Below are 12,349 nucleotides of genomic sequence, written 5' to 3'. Positions count from 1 at the left end.
GGAGTGAGCCTAGGGAAGCCCACAGTAGAGCAGCCCAGCCAACCCAACAGTCAGAGGGAAAAATTGTTTTAAGTAACTTTCAGTCTCCCATAGTTCGTTATGCCACTAAGGCTAACTAAAGCACTAGTTTTGTGAGCTGGAACAAACCAATGTCACTGAATATCCGTTTTCTCCTAAGTACCTACTTTATTGGGTTGTTGTGAGGATGAACTGAAAAACGATGTATAAATCACCCAGCACAGAATGTGTCTTCAGTGACTGCAGTCATTCTTTGCTATCGTAGTTTCCATATGGAAGTTTTCCTACCCACCAACCTCTTTACAGCTAAAAATCTGTGTGGGAAAATATTTTTCTTTAAGGCCAAAATCCACCCACCTTTAATATTTGTAGGACCCAGGGCAAGAGTACAAATAGAGATTAGTTAGTATGCCAGATACCTACCTAAATATTTAAAAGTTATAAACAAAGTTAACAAATGATTAAGTACAATGTGTTCTACCATCCCACCTAGATAAATATACCTTGGGAATTGACATGACATTGAATGAATAAATACACCTTGGGCATTGACGTGACATGCTGGATTGAAACTTTGGATGATCTGCACTTAAATATGGTGGTGCAGAGACAGCTGGTTTCTAGTTCCTGGTCTGCAGCCACCTCCTCTCTTCCCACAGGGCTCCAGTTCAATGATGGAAGCTCAGTCCAGCTTCCCAGAAGTAGCTGTCCTCCAGCCACCTCTTGAGCCGGAGTATGAACACCAGCGTCAGCAGTATTAGGCCATGGGAGCATAGACATTAGCAGACAACACTGCTGGTGTACAGTCCCTTGAAGTAGGCTCAGTACCATTTGGCGAGGGAATTTGGAATTTGCCTTCTACAGTGTGCAACCTGGACAAGGGCTCCTTGCATCTAAGTATAAGAACAACTAGTGGCCAAAGAATACCTGTACTCATGTGGAACCACTTGCAAACTAAACTGAGGCCAGGGGCAGTGGCTCACGCCTGTAATCCCAGCACTCTGGGAGGCTGAGGCGGGTGAATCACGAGGTCAAGAGATCAAATTCATCCTGGCCAACATGGTGAAACCCTGTCTCTACTAAAAAATACAAAAAGTAGCTGGCGTGGTGGCATGTGCCCGTAGTCCCAGATACTTGGGAAGCTGAGGCAGGAGAATCACTTGAACCCAAGAGGCGGAAGTTGCAGTGAGCCACGATCACACCACTGCACTCCAGTCAGGTGACAGAGCAAGACTCTGTCTCGATAAAATCAATAAAACTAAACTGAATATAATGGTAAACACAGAATGAGCCATACTGTAGGATATTTATTTAAAAACAGGTTGTCCCAAAAGTCTTCCTGCAGTTTTACTAACCTCAGGGCTATAAATGCTGCAACTTACAAGAACACCATTTGAAAGTTTAATTTAACACTATTTAGCTCTGTGAATGTTGAATAACGCATTTTAATTTTCATTTTTTTCAGTTCCCCTGAGTGAAATATGGCATGCAGTAACCAGAAGAGAAAATTACAATGACATTCATTAAAATAATTAAAACGGTCAAAAGAAGTAAGCTTTCAAATGAATTTTGTAGGTCTGTAGCATTTAGACTTAAGAAGTTATTAAAACTTAAAACTGCACTAAGCTTTTTGGGGTACCCTGTATTTGGGTTTATCATGTGTCAGGTTCTGTGCTAGACACTTGATTAAAAAGAAAAAATTAGGGAAGAAATAGTCTTCTTTAGGGAACTTGAAGTTTAGTTGTGGGGAGGGGATGAAGGGGACATACAGACTGATCCTATCACACAATGTAAGTGCTATAATTGGGGCTGATAAAGTATTGGGGGAAACAGAGGACAGGGACCAAGTGATTCTGCCCAAGGAGCCAGGGGAATCCTGTTGGAGGAGGTGACTTGAAGCTGGGCATTAAAAAATGAATAGCCTCTAAGGGGAAAGGTGACAGCACAGGCACTGAGCAGGCCACCTGCACTCAGGTTGACGCTGTGCTCTCCGATTGATGGACTGTGCAACACCAGGCGTGTTCAGGATGGGTCAGGGGTTGACTAATACTGAGGTTAGAAAATTAGACTGGAGCCAGCTTGGAAAGGGTGTGAATGCTGAGCTCTAGAGGCTGATGTCATTCAAAATTAGCAGATTGGGAAGTCTGTTTATTTTATTTATTTATTTATTTTTGAGGCAGAGTCTTGCTATGTCACCCAGGCTGGACTATGGGTGCCCGCCACCACACCCAGCTAATTTTTGTATTTTTAGTAGACACGGAGTTTCATCGTATTGGCCAGGTTGGTCTTGACTTCCTAACCTCGTTATCTGCCTGCCTTGGCCTCCCAAAGTGCTGGGATTACAGGTGTAAGCTATCGTGCCCAGCCTGGAAATCTATTAACGAAAGAATAAAATAGAACAAAACGGTACAGAACAGAATAGAACCACAGAACAGGGGTATGTGTTTTCCAGGGGAGTTATAACTGATTGGCTATAAACAGTAGAAATTTATTGTCTCATAGTTCTGGAGGCTGCAAGTCTGAAATTAAAGTGCCAGCAGGGCCAGGCTCCCTCTGAAACCTGGAGGGGAAGGATCCTTCCTCTCCTCTTTTAGCTTCTGGTATCCCCAGCTGTTCCTTGGCTTGTGGCAGCATCAATCCAATCTCTGCTTCAGCCTTCAGGGGTTTTCTCCATGTCTTTTCACAGTGTCTTCCCTCTGTGTGTCCGTCTCTGTGTCCCAATTTCATCTATATATGAGGACACCAATGACATTGGAATAGGGCCCACCTTAATGACCTCAGTTTAGCGGGATTACTTCTATGAAAACTCATTTTCAAAATAAGGCCACTTCAGTGCTGCAAGTGATATTTTTAGCCCTTTTCTTGTATTGAGAATAATCACAGGTGGACAAACGAATCTGTTTGCAAAGAGATTGGTTAAACCTTCTTCTCTGAAGTTGGCTTTCCTGAAAACAAACATTTCGAACTGTAGGTCGATCACTCCAGATGATTTTAGGGTTTCCCCAAGCCCTTGTGTTCTCTGCACCTGCATTTTCTAGGGAGGTTTGGGTTTGTTAAGCCCTAGTGGTTCAGAGCATGGGTCAGACTCAGTTTGAATCTAGAAACTTGCACCTAGTAACCACAAGCAAGTGACTTCATCTCCATTTTCTCACCGGTACATGATAAAAATACTATTAACTATCTAGCGGCATTATTAAGAGGAAGAAATGAGATAGTGGTACATATAAAGTGCTTGTCATATATAAAGGCTTAATAAATGGTAGCTATAACAGTAACAATGATGGTCATGACAATGTGTATCAAACGTCAGTTTGTAGGTTTGATTTTACATTTGCAGTGCTGCCACCAAGACAAATGTGGAGCTGGAATGAAAACAAGGAGAATTGATTAACCCTATGGGCAATGACGCCCCTCTTGGAAGTGCCTGGGTCTCTCCCTGTACTTGTCAAGGCTTTTATAGCCATTGTTCCTTTTCAGTGCTGTTACTGATCTTCAGTGGGGCCTGCCTGGCAGCTTGGACACATGGCTCAGAGGCACAAGGAAAAGAGAAATGTCATAGCTCCCATGCACCACATTTAATTGCTCAGTAAATACTTTTCTTAAGGAAAGAAGTCAGATGTGTCACACCCACACTCTTGCAAAACAACATTGTGCTATTAAAAAAGGGAGGGGGTGGGTGGTGGATCCAGCTGAAGAAGGTCTACAGCTGTTCTGTACCTTAGCCATCAGCGTTGAAAGCTTCATATGTGAGAAGTAGGCCCAGGTGGCAGTAACCAAACTCTAAGACACAGATACATGCCCTGATCAACTTATTGAAGTGCTTCCATCTCCCTGCACTTGGTAAGGAAGAGGCACCTCCTAAGACTAGCCACAGGCTACAGACTCCAGGGAAGTTGTGGATAATTACATGGTAATTATTTCTAATAAGTGCTTCCACTCTCAGCATGATTATCCTTCCCTGGGTTGCTTGCCTCCTTATGCCTGGTTTATGTAGGGAAACAATGTCCAAATTAATCTACGTCTTTTGTAAGTGAGCTTATACTCCTCTGACGATCCAGATGGTTTAGCGCCCTTGAGCAGCAGGTGTTAAAACTTTCTTATAAAAGGCACATTTTCAGTTTCCCTTCGGCTATGGGAAAAGCCAGGCAAATAAGACTTTGGTGGTTTAAGGATAAATTATGGGATTAATAAAGACATGGCCACTAAGGACAGCTGAGCGAGCCCTGTGTAAAACCAAGAGAAATAATCACAGCGAATATTTGTAAGGATTTTATGTTTTGCCCAACACTTTCTTTCATCTATATAATCTCTTTCAATTTTCACATCAGCCCTGCAAGGTATATACTGACGTTATGATGAACCTGCCAGTGTGCTCGGAATAGTAACTGATTAAGGGCATGGCCTTAGCAGTAGACGGAGGGGATTTGAATCCCAGCTCAGCCACTCGTTAGCTGTGTATCCTTTGCTGTGTTAATTAACCTCTAAGCCTTAGCCTTCTCATGTATGGGAAGAGGACACCACCAACCCTTCCAGGGCTGATCCGAGGATTTGATGAAATTGTGTGTATAGCCATCAACACAATGTCTGGCCCATAGCAAGCCGGTCATTCCTTGGTTGAAGGAAAGACATTTGTAAATGACAAACACAGATGAAAGAAACTCCTGTAGGTGAAGCAGCATTTGGAGTCTCCTCTTTTTATCTTGTTTAGGTTCTATTTTATTTTCTTCCCGTGGAAATCGGGGTTATGGCAGGTGCTCTGCTTACTCCTTCTGTGCCTATCATGAGTTGCAGGACCCAAAATGGGTTATCTAGAAAAGTGATTCTATAGCCTCTGAAGGGTTTTCTAAAACTTCAAGAACTAGGTCATGCCACCAAATAAATACAAGTAAAATGGGCAAAAGGTATTTCTTGGTATGAATGCTCAAGCAATTACATAAAACCTTATGTTGCTTTTTATGCATGGCTAGACTGCTCAAAACTTCCTGCGGGGTTAACTGCTATGGATTTAAAGGATTCCCCCTTGACTCTGAAACAGCTACACCTAGGAGAACCAAGCAGTGAGAGAGAGAAATAACTAGAAGGCCAGTTTCCAGATCTCTTCACTCTCTCTTCTCAGATCCTGGCTAAATCTTCCTTGCTTTCCTCATCTGAAAATGGAAGTCATAACAACTTACCCACTCTATCCACCCTTACTGAGCCAAGGATTCTGAATGCACTAGCTAAAGGATACAGTCCATGTCACATGTCACATGTGACACCATACTCACTAATGTGATGTAAACTGAGCTTAGTTTGTTCCCCTCTACCCCACCCAAAGATCTATCAGCAAAAAGAGAAAAGGAATTATTCCTTCTCCTTCTCAGAAGAAAAGTGACCTGACACAGAGTTGTCTGTGCTCTGAGACAGTTGGAAGAGTGAACTCCATTTTTTCCCTTTTGGTGCACCCCATTGTTAGTTTCTCTCAGTAAATTTTGACAAGAAACAGGCAAACAAAACAAAACACACTCGATGCTTATTATTTCTGTATTCCATATTTGCAAATTCTCATCCATGGTCTGGGTAACGAGGAGCTCAGAATTCCTTGCCCAAGTGTCCACAAGCTTTCTTCCAGAGCCTGCATGCCACTCTTCCTTGGAGTCATCTTCCAAGGGAAGATGCTCCCTGAGGGGTGGCCAAGGGCCACCTTACAGAGCTGGGATGCTCAGGAGAGCATGTCCCAGAGGACAAGTGTGGAGGTAGTGTTCTACACCACCATGTTTCAGCACAGAACTTCAGGGAGTCTCAGAATTAGAAACTCAGATTGATTTTCTAGGTTGCTATCAAGGAATATTTTTCAAGGTAAAAAGGTATATTTCATTTAATAGTTTGTTCCCTGGTTCACAAGTTACATATCTAGACATATGGTATGTGGGCCTCCATGTGTACTCTTGCCCCAAGCCTCCCAAGAAAGAAGCTGGCTTGGAAAGAAAGAAACATCTGTTGATTTAAACTACTGTTTACCCTTGAACAGATGCATTTCTAGTACACACGTCCACATAACACAGATTTTTTTTCTAGAAAAGTGACATTGAGTGTTTCCCCCTTCTCTCCCACCTCCTTCTGTTTCTGCCATACCTGAGACATCAGGACCAACCCCTTTTCTTCCTTTAAGAACTTTATGCTGAGCCATTTCCACTTAATGAATAGTAAATACATTTTCTCTCCCTTATGGTTTTCTTTTCTTTTGAGACAGAGTCTCACTCACTTTGTCGCCCAGGCTGGAGTACAGTGATGTGATCTCGGCTCACAGCAGCCCCCGCCTCCTGGGTTCAAGTGATTCTTTTGCCTCAGACTCCCAAGTGGCTGGGATTACAGGCATGAGCCACCATAGCCAGATAATTTTTGTATTTTTAGTAGAGACAGGGTTTTGCCGTGTTGGCCAGCTCGTCTTGAACTCCTGGTCTCAAGTGATCTACCTGCCTTGGCCCCTCAAAGTGCTGGGATTACAGGCATGAGCCACTACCCCTGGCATCCCTTATGATTTTAACAACGTTTTCTTTTCTCTAGCTTACTTTCTTGTGATAATATAGTATATGATATGTTTAACATACAAAATATAGTGTTATGTTATCAGTAAGACTTCAGGTCAACAGTAGGCTATTAGCAGTTAAGTTTTGGAGAAGTCAAAATTATAGGGGGTTGACATCCCTAACCTCTGTGTTTCTCAAGAGTCAACTGTAGGATGTGTTTGTCATCGCGTCACAGCCTCGTTTATTGTGAGTGTTGCACCTGGGGAGGAGGGTGGCGGGCTTCTCATTGCAGAATCTGTGGAACAGGATGCCAGCAGATAGAGGAGGGCCCGGAGCCAGCAGCTCTGAGTCAGCAAAGGAACAATAAGGGCAATAGTGGTGTAAATGCTGGAGATCAGGCCCCTCCCCATTTGTATGCAGTGAATCAGCCTCTAGCATATCTGTATGATCTAAATGGGAAGGGCTTCCCCAACCCTCCTCTTTGCCTCCCTAAACCTATAAACTTTGGACGTGCCTGCCAAACTCAGCAGATGTAAGCTCAAACTGGATTATTTTTTGAAAACATAAAAAGAGATGACATTTTTTATACTCTAGATTGCATGAAACAGTTCATACTTTGATTGCTATTTAAACAAGTATTATTGTTAGGCTAGACATGGTGGCTCACACTTGTAATCCCAGCACTTTGGGAGGCCGAGGCAGGCAGATGACTTGAGGTCAGGAGTTTGAGATCAGCGGGGGCAACAAGTTGAAACTTCGTCTCTACAAAAAATTAGCCAGGCATGGTGGCACTCATCAGCAGTCCCAGCTACTTAGGAGGCTGAGGCAGGAGAATCTCTAGAACCAGGAGGCAGAGGTTGCAGTGAGCTGAGAAGGTGCCACTATACTCCAGCCTGGGGGACAAAGTGAGACTCCGTGTATTAGTCTGTTTTCATGCTGCTGATAAAGACATACTTAAGACTGGGCAATTTACAAAAGAAAGAGGCTTAATTGCACTTACAGTTCCACATGGCTGGGGAAGCCTCACAACCATGGTGGAAGCCAAGGAAGAGCAAGTCACATCTTACATGGATGGCGGCAGGCAAATAGAGGAGTGCTTGTGCAGGGAGACTTCCCTTTTTAAAACCATAAGATCTCATGAGACTTATTCACTATCATGAGAACAGCACAGGAAAGCCCTGCCCCCATGATTCAATTACCTCCCACTGGGTTCTTCCCACAACATATGGGAATTCAAGATGAGATCTGGGTGGAGACACAGTCAAACCATATCATTCTATCTCAAAAAAATAAATTAATTAAAATAAAGAAATACTACTATCTAAACTCAAATTGTACAATGTCAGAAAAAAAAATGCATTTTAACAGGCTAAGTTAAAAAGCCATTGTCAAAAATAAATAAATAAATAGAACTCTTTCCAATGCTAAGAAGAAAGAGCTCAGAGAAGAGAAAGAAATTAAAAGGCATTGAATCCTCACTACCAGCCAAAGCCATGCTAAGTGTATCACACATGATATCATTCAGACTTCACCATAACCCTAAAAGGTGGGTATTAAATTCTCCATTCTCTAATAAATGTAACAGAAGAATAGAGATGTTCAATGATTTGTCCAAGATCATAGAGCTACTGTCAAAACCAGAATTCAAACATGGGTCTCTGACACCAAAACTGCCATTCTTCTCATGTCTTTATCTAGCTGCCTCCACTCCAATCTGAGGCTTGGAATACAAGCTTGGGATTCTTCCAATCATTGCCCTGCTTCCCTGTTTTTTGTTTGTTTGTTTGAGACAAAGTTTCACTCTTGTTGCCCAGGATGCACTGCAACGGCGCGATCTCGGCTCACCACAACCTCCACCTCCTGTGTTCAAGCAATTCTCCTGCATCAGCCTCCTGAGTAGCTGGGATTACAGGCATGCACCACCACACCCAGGTAATTTTGTATTTTTAGTAGAAATTCAGTTTCTCCTTGTTGGTCAGGCTGGCCTTGAACTCTTGACCTCAGGTGATCCACCCACCTCGGCCTCCCAAAGTGCTGGGATCAGGGCATGAGCCACGGTACCTGGGCTGCTTCCCTGTTTTTATCCCGTCCCCTTAGCAAGGTCAACTGTGGATAGTCCTCCCTCACTGGGAGCCAGGAGGGTACGCTGGCTGGAGGGGTCCTGTTGACAAATCTCATCCCTGTGATGAATTTTTTTTTTTCTAGGCCTCAGGACACCTGGAATAGCAAGGACAGTTTTAAATACCCTCTGTCCTTCAGACCACATTGGAGCATCCTGACAGGGTCTGGGAGCTGGGAAACAGGCCCTGAGCTGACCGATCTGGAGATGCCCACGTGCTCCTGCACAGCCTATGCAGCTGTGCCCCTTGGGCTGTTAGTGAGAAAACTTACTTTTACATTTAATCTTGGTTTTCTTTCCTTAAATCAAAGAGTGCTGAGGGATAAAGCGGCGAAGCATGATCAGAGAGGGACGAGTTTAATTAATGTGTGCAAGGTAAGCCCTCAGATAGACGCAGCTGGAAAACAGTGTGTTTACTTCTGAGTTTTTTGACATTCAGGTCTACCTTTCCCTCCCCCTGGGCTCGTCTGGTTTTGCCTTTGTTTAGAAGTTCTTCTGCGGTCTGTCACCTTCCTTGCCAATCTGTTGCAAAGTAATCACATCTCAGTATTGGGATCTGTGTTTCAAAAACGTCAAGACAAATTTCAATGATTAAACGCCACAGATTAAGCTTGTTACTTCTCTAAAGAGACGAAGGACAGATTTTAATTTGAAATTATAAATCTGAGGCATGTACCGTCCAGCTACCTCCAAAACCCAAAAACTCCATAAAGCTCTAGCTCGGAAGAAAAAAAAAGTTAAATTCAATCTAAAGATGGTGATCTTGTGGAATAACCAGCCATATGTCATCTCATTTTATTGGGGCTGAAATTTTGCCCTAAGGCATCAGAAGGAACTCAGGTAAGGCATCCCTGATAAAGGTCATCTGTGAGGGAAACTTTGTGGGGATTTTTCCTCTTTGGATATCTATAAAGTCTAATTAAATATGCATTATTGGTGTAATTTTGACCAAGGAGCTTTATGTTAGTATAAAAGCAACTATGTATTACTCTCCAGCACAGCTTACACAAGCATTATGCTAAATTATGAGATTTTTCTCTTCTGCATAGCTAAAGTCCAAGAAGTCATAATTCTTTATCAAAACTGACAATCAGTTTATGCACCTGGAGATTTATCTAGAGAAATCCGCCTTGCATTCTCAACATGAAAATCTTGTGGCTGCCAGTAGGTGATACATCTAATTTTAACACAAGAAAAGACATCAGCAAACATCAAAACAAAAGCTACCCTTCAAGCTCAATTTTCTTGTTCACACATTGGTCCACCCTACCCCCACTTGATGTCAGCAGGAAGTAATCTCATCTGTGGAAAGGAAGCCAGCCTCCTCACTGCACCAACAAATTGTAGGAAAATGAAAAGGCTTGATGATTGCTGAATTTTATCCCTCTTTATTTCCAAAAGAATAATGAAGAGCTGTCTTTTCTCCCACTTAACATCCTAATCACCCACATCAGCAATTTACATTGAAGCTACCCACGCCTCTGAATGGGAAGGAAAAAAAAGAATGAGATACCACCCCTCCCCCACCCTGAGACACCCATTGGAACCTGTCAGTACTGCATCTTTAATCAACCTCAAAATTGCAATCCTCCTCCACTCAACGCCCAGCCCCTGCTGGTTTAGGGCACTACATAGCTTCTAGTAAACTGTTATCCATTATTCACCTATATTTAGAACTTCTCTAGAGAAATGGCATTATCTCAGTCACTAAGCTAAAAACTGTTTAAAGTTAGCCTTGCGCAGTTGCTTATGCACCGTGTCTTTCATGGATCCTTCATTCACCTTGCTTAAATATATTCAGACTGATGCATAACTACAGAAATGCAAAGTATGAAAATATCACCCTATGGAAAATTGACTGTGATTTGCATTTTGCTAATGTTGGGATAAGTCAAATGCTATTTCTCTTCTCTCCATAATGTTTCATTGGAAATAAATCCTTCACCCTTTCACCAGTGAAAAGCCACTCAATGACCTGAACAAGATCTGGTGATAGAAAACATATTTTCAATAATACTAAACTCATTTTTCCGCCAGAACAAATTAGTCAGTAGCTGTCTCATATGTCACAGAGGTTTTCAAGAGGCACTTAGGAGGATGCAAAAAAAAAAAAAATCCTTCAATGTAGATTATTAGAAATGTCATGTGCTAATGTAAAAATGCTCTGGCAGTCCTTCTGTTTTACTCTTCCTTATGAAGAGTTTCTTGTTTGTGATTCCACTGTTGAAGAGATATTTTTGAAAATGGTTCCAAAGAGAAACAGAAGGAAGTGTTATCATTTAGCCCAGAAAAGGCAAGATGGCAGGGAGGTAATCATATAAAGGAGGAGAGGACGCAATGAACTCATCACTCCTCCAAATTCCCATCTCCACTGAAAGCTGGTTAAGAAGCGGGGAATGGGCTGTATTGGTAGGGAGGTGTCTGTAGAGCTGAGTACATTAAGAGTAGCATGAGTTCCTGAATGAATGTCTACAGTCAAAAACTGTCTTCCTTCAATGTTCTTTGCCATTTGAAGGGAAAGCAGTTTAAATAGCACACACGTGTTTTCTTAGGACCTCAGTTTCCACCATCCTGTAAAAGAGCAAACAGTTGCTACCTTTCAGTGTTGTAGAGCAGATGAAGTAAGATGATGTGACTGAAACATGGAGCATGATGTCAGATCCATAACCAAAGGAAACTAGAGAAACCTGTAAAGCTCTGATTTATGTGGTAAGAGTGGGGGAGAAAATTCAGGCAGAGAGGCTGACTTCATTTTATTGTGCAGCCTAGTCTTTATGTGATAATATTGCTATTTAAGTTTACCAGACAGGAAAATACTACTCTTCAGCATCCTCTTCGGGACCTGTTTTCACATGTGTAGAGCTGACTGTGTGCTTGAGTGGGTGAATTATGCATTTCACCCAACTTTCTTTTATAATTTGAGTCGTTAGACATGGCTGTAGTTAACAGTTTTATATAAAATGTTCCTGGAGATTTTGCTTGTTCTTTTTGGCCTCTAATCAAAAGTGAAAGAGATTAGTAGTAGCAGTATTTGTGATTTCATCCTATTTCAAATATTTACAGATGCTTAACTCTTAGAGAGATACTTTTAACTTTCCAACACATTTCAACTCTGCATAAACATTCCTTTGGGGGCTTTTATTTTGTTCTGATAGTAAAAATTACTAGAGGAATGTGACTGAAAACTGATTTCCAAATAAGATACCCTGAGGCAATCGAAATATCCTATGTGGTTATTATCTACTGTAAAGTACACTTTCCCTCAGGGAATCTGCTATCAGAGAAAATTAAAACCTAGCCACCCATTTTAAAGCCCATTAAGTCATTAGGTAGCTCTTCAGTGTTTTCCTGATGGGCTGCACAGCACAAGGAGCACCCCGCCAGAACGAGTGAGAAAGTATTGTGCAGACTGCTGCAAGCAGATTTCTTTATTTGGGAGTCAGTTTAGACCTGAGATGGACCTTGAGAATTACTCAGCTCCTTCCATTTGCAGAAAAAAAAAAAAAAAACAACTGAGCACAGAAGAGGTCACGTGGATTTCTAATATCCGCCGCTGGTTAGAGACAGAATAAGGGTTGAAACCAAATTCCTGCAGCATCCTGGTATCACAGAGCCTTCATGGTCCTAAGGGAGGGTGATATGTTTTAGACCAGAATAATTTTTTGGATGGTGTCTTTGGAAAACTATCTACCTTAGAAGTTGC

The sequence above is a fragment of the Callithrix jacchus genome, chromosome 11 (assembly GCF_049354715.1).
Source record: "Callithrix jacchus isolate 240 chromosome 11, calJac240_pri, whole genome shotgun sequence".
NCBI lineage: Eukaryota > Metazoa > Chordata > Mammalia > Primates > Cebidae > Callithrix > Callithrix jacchus.
The sequence above is the reverse complement of the archived record's forward strand: the minus strand, read 5'-3'. Positions refer to the sequence as shown.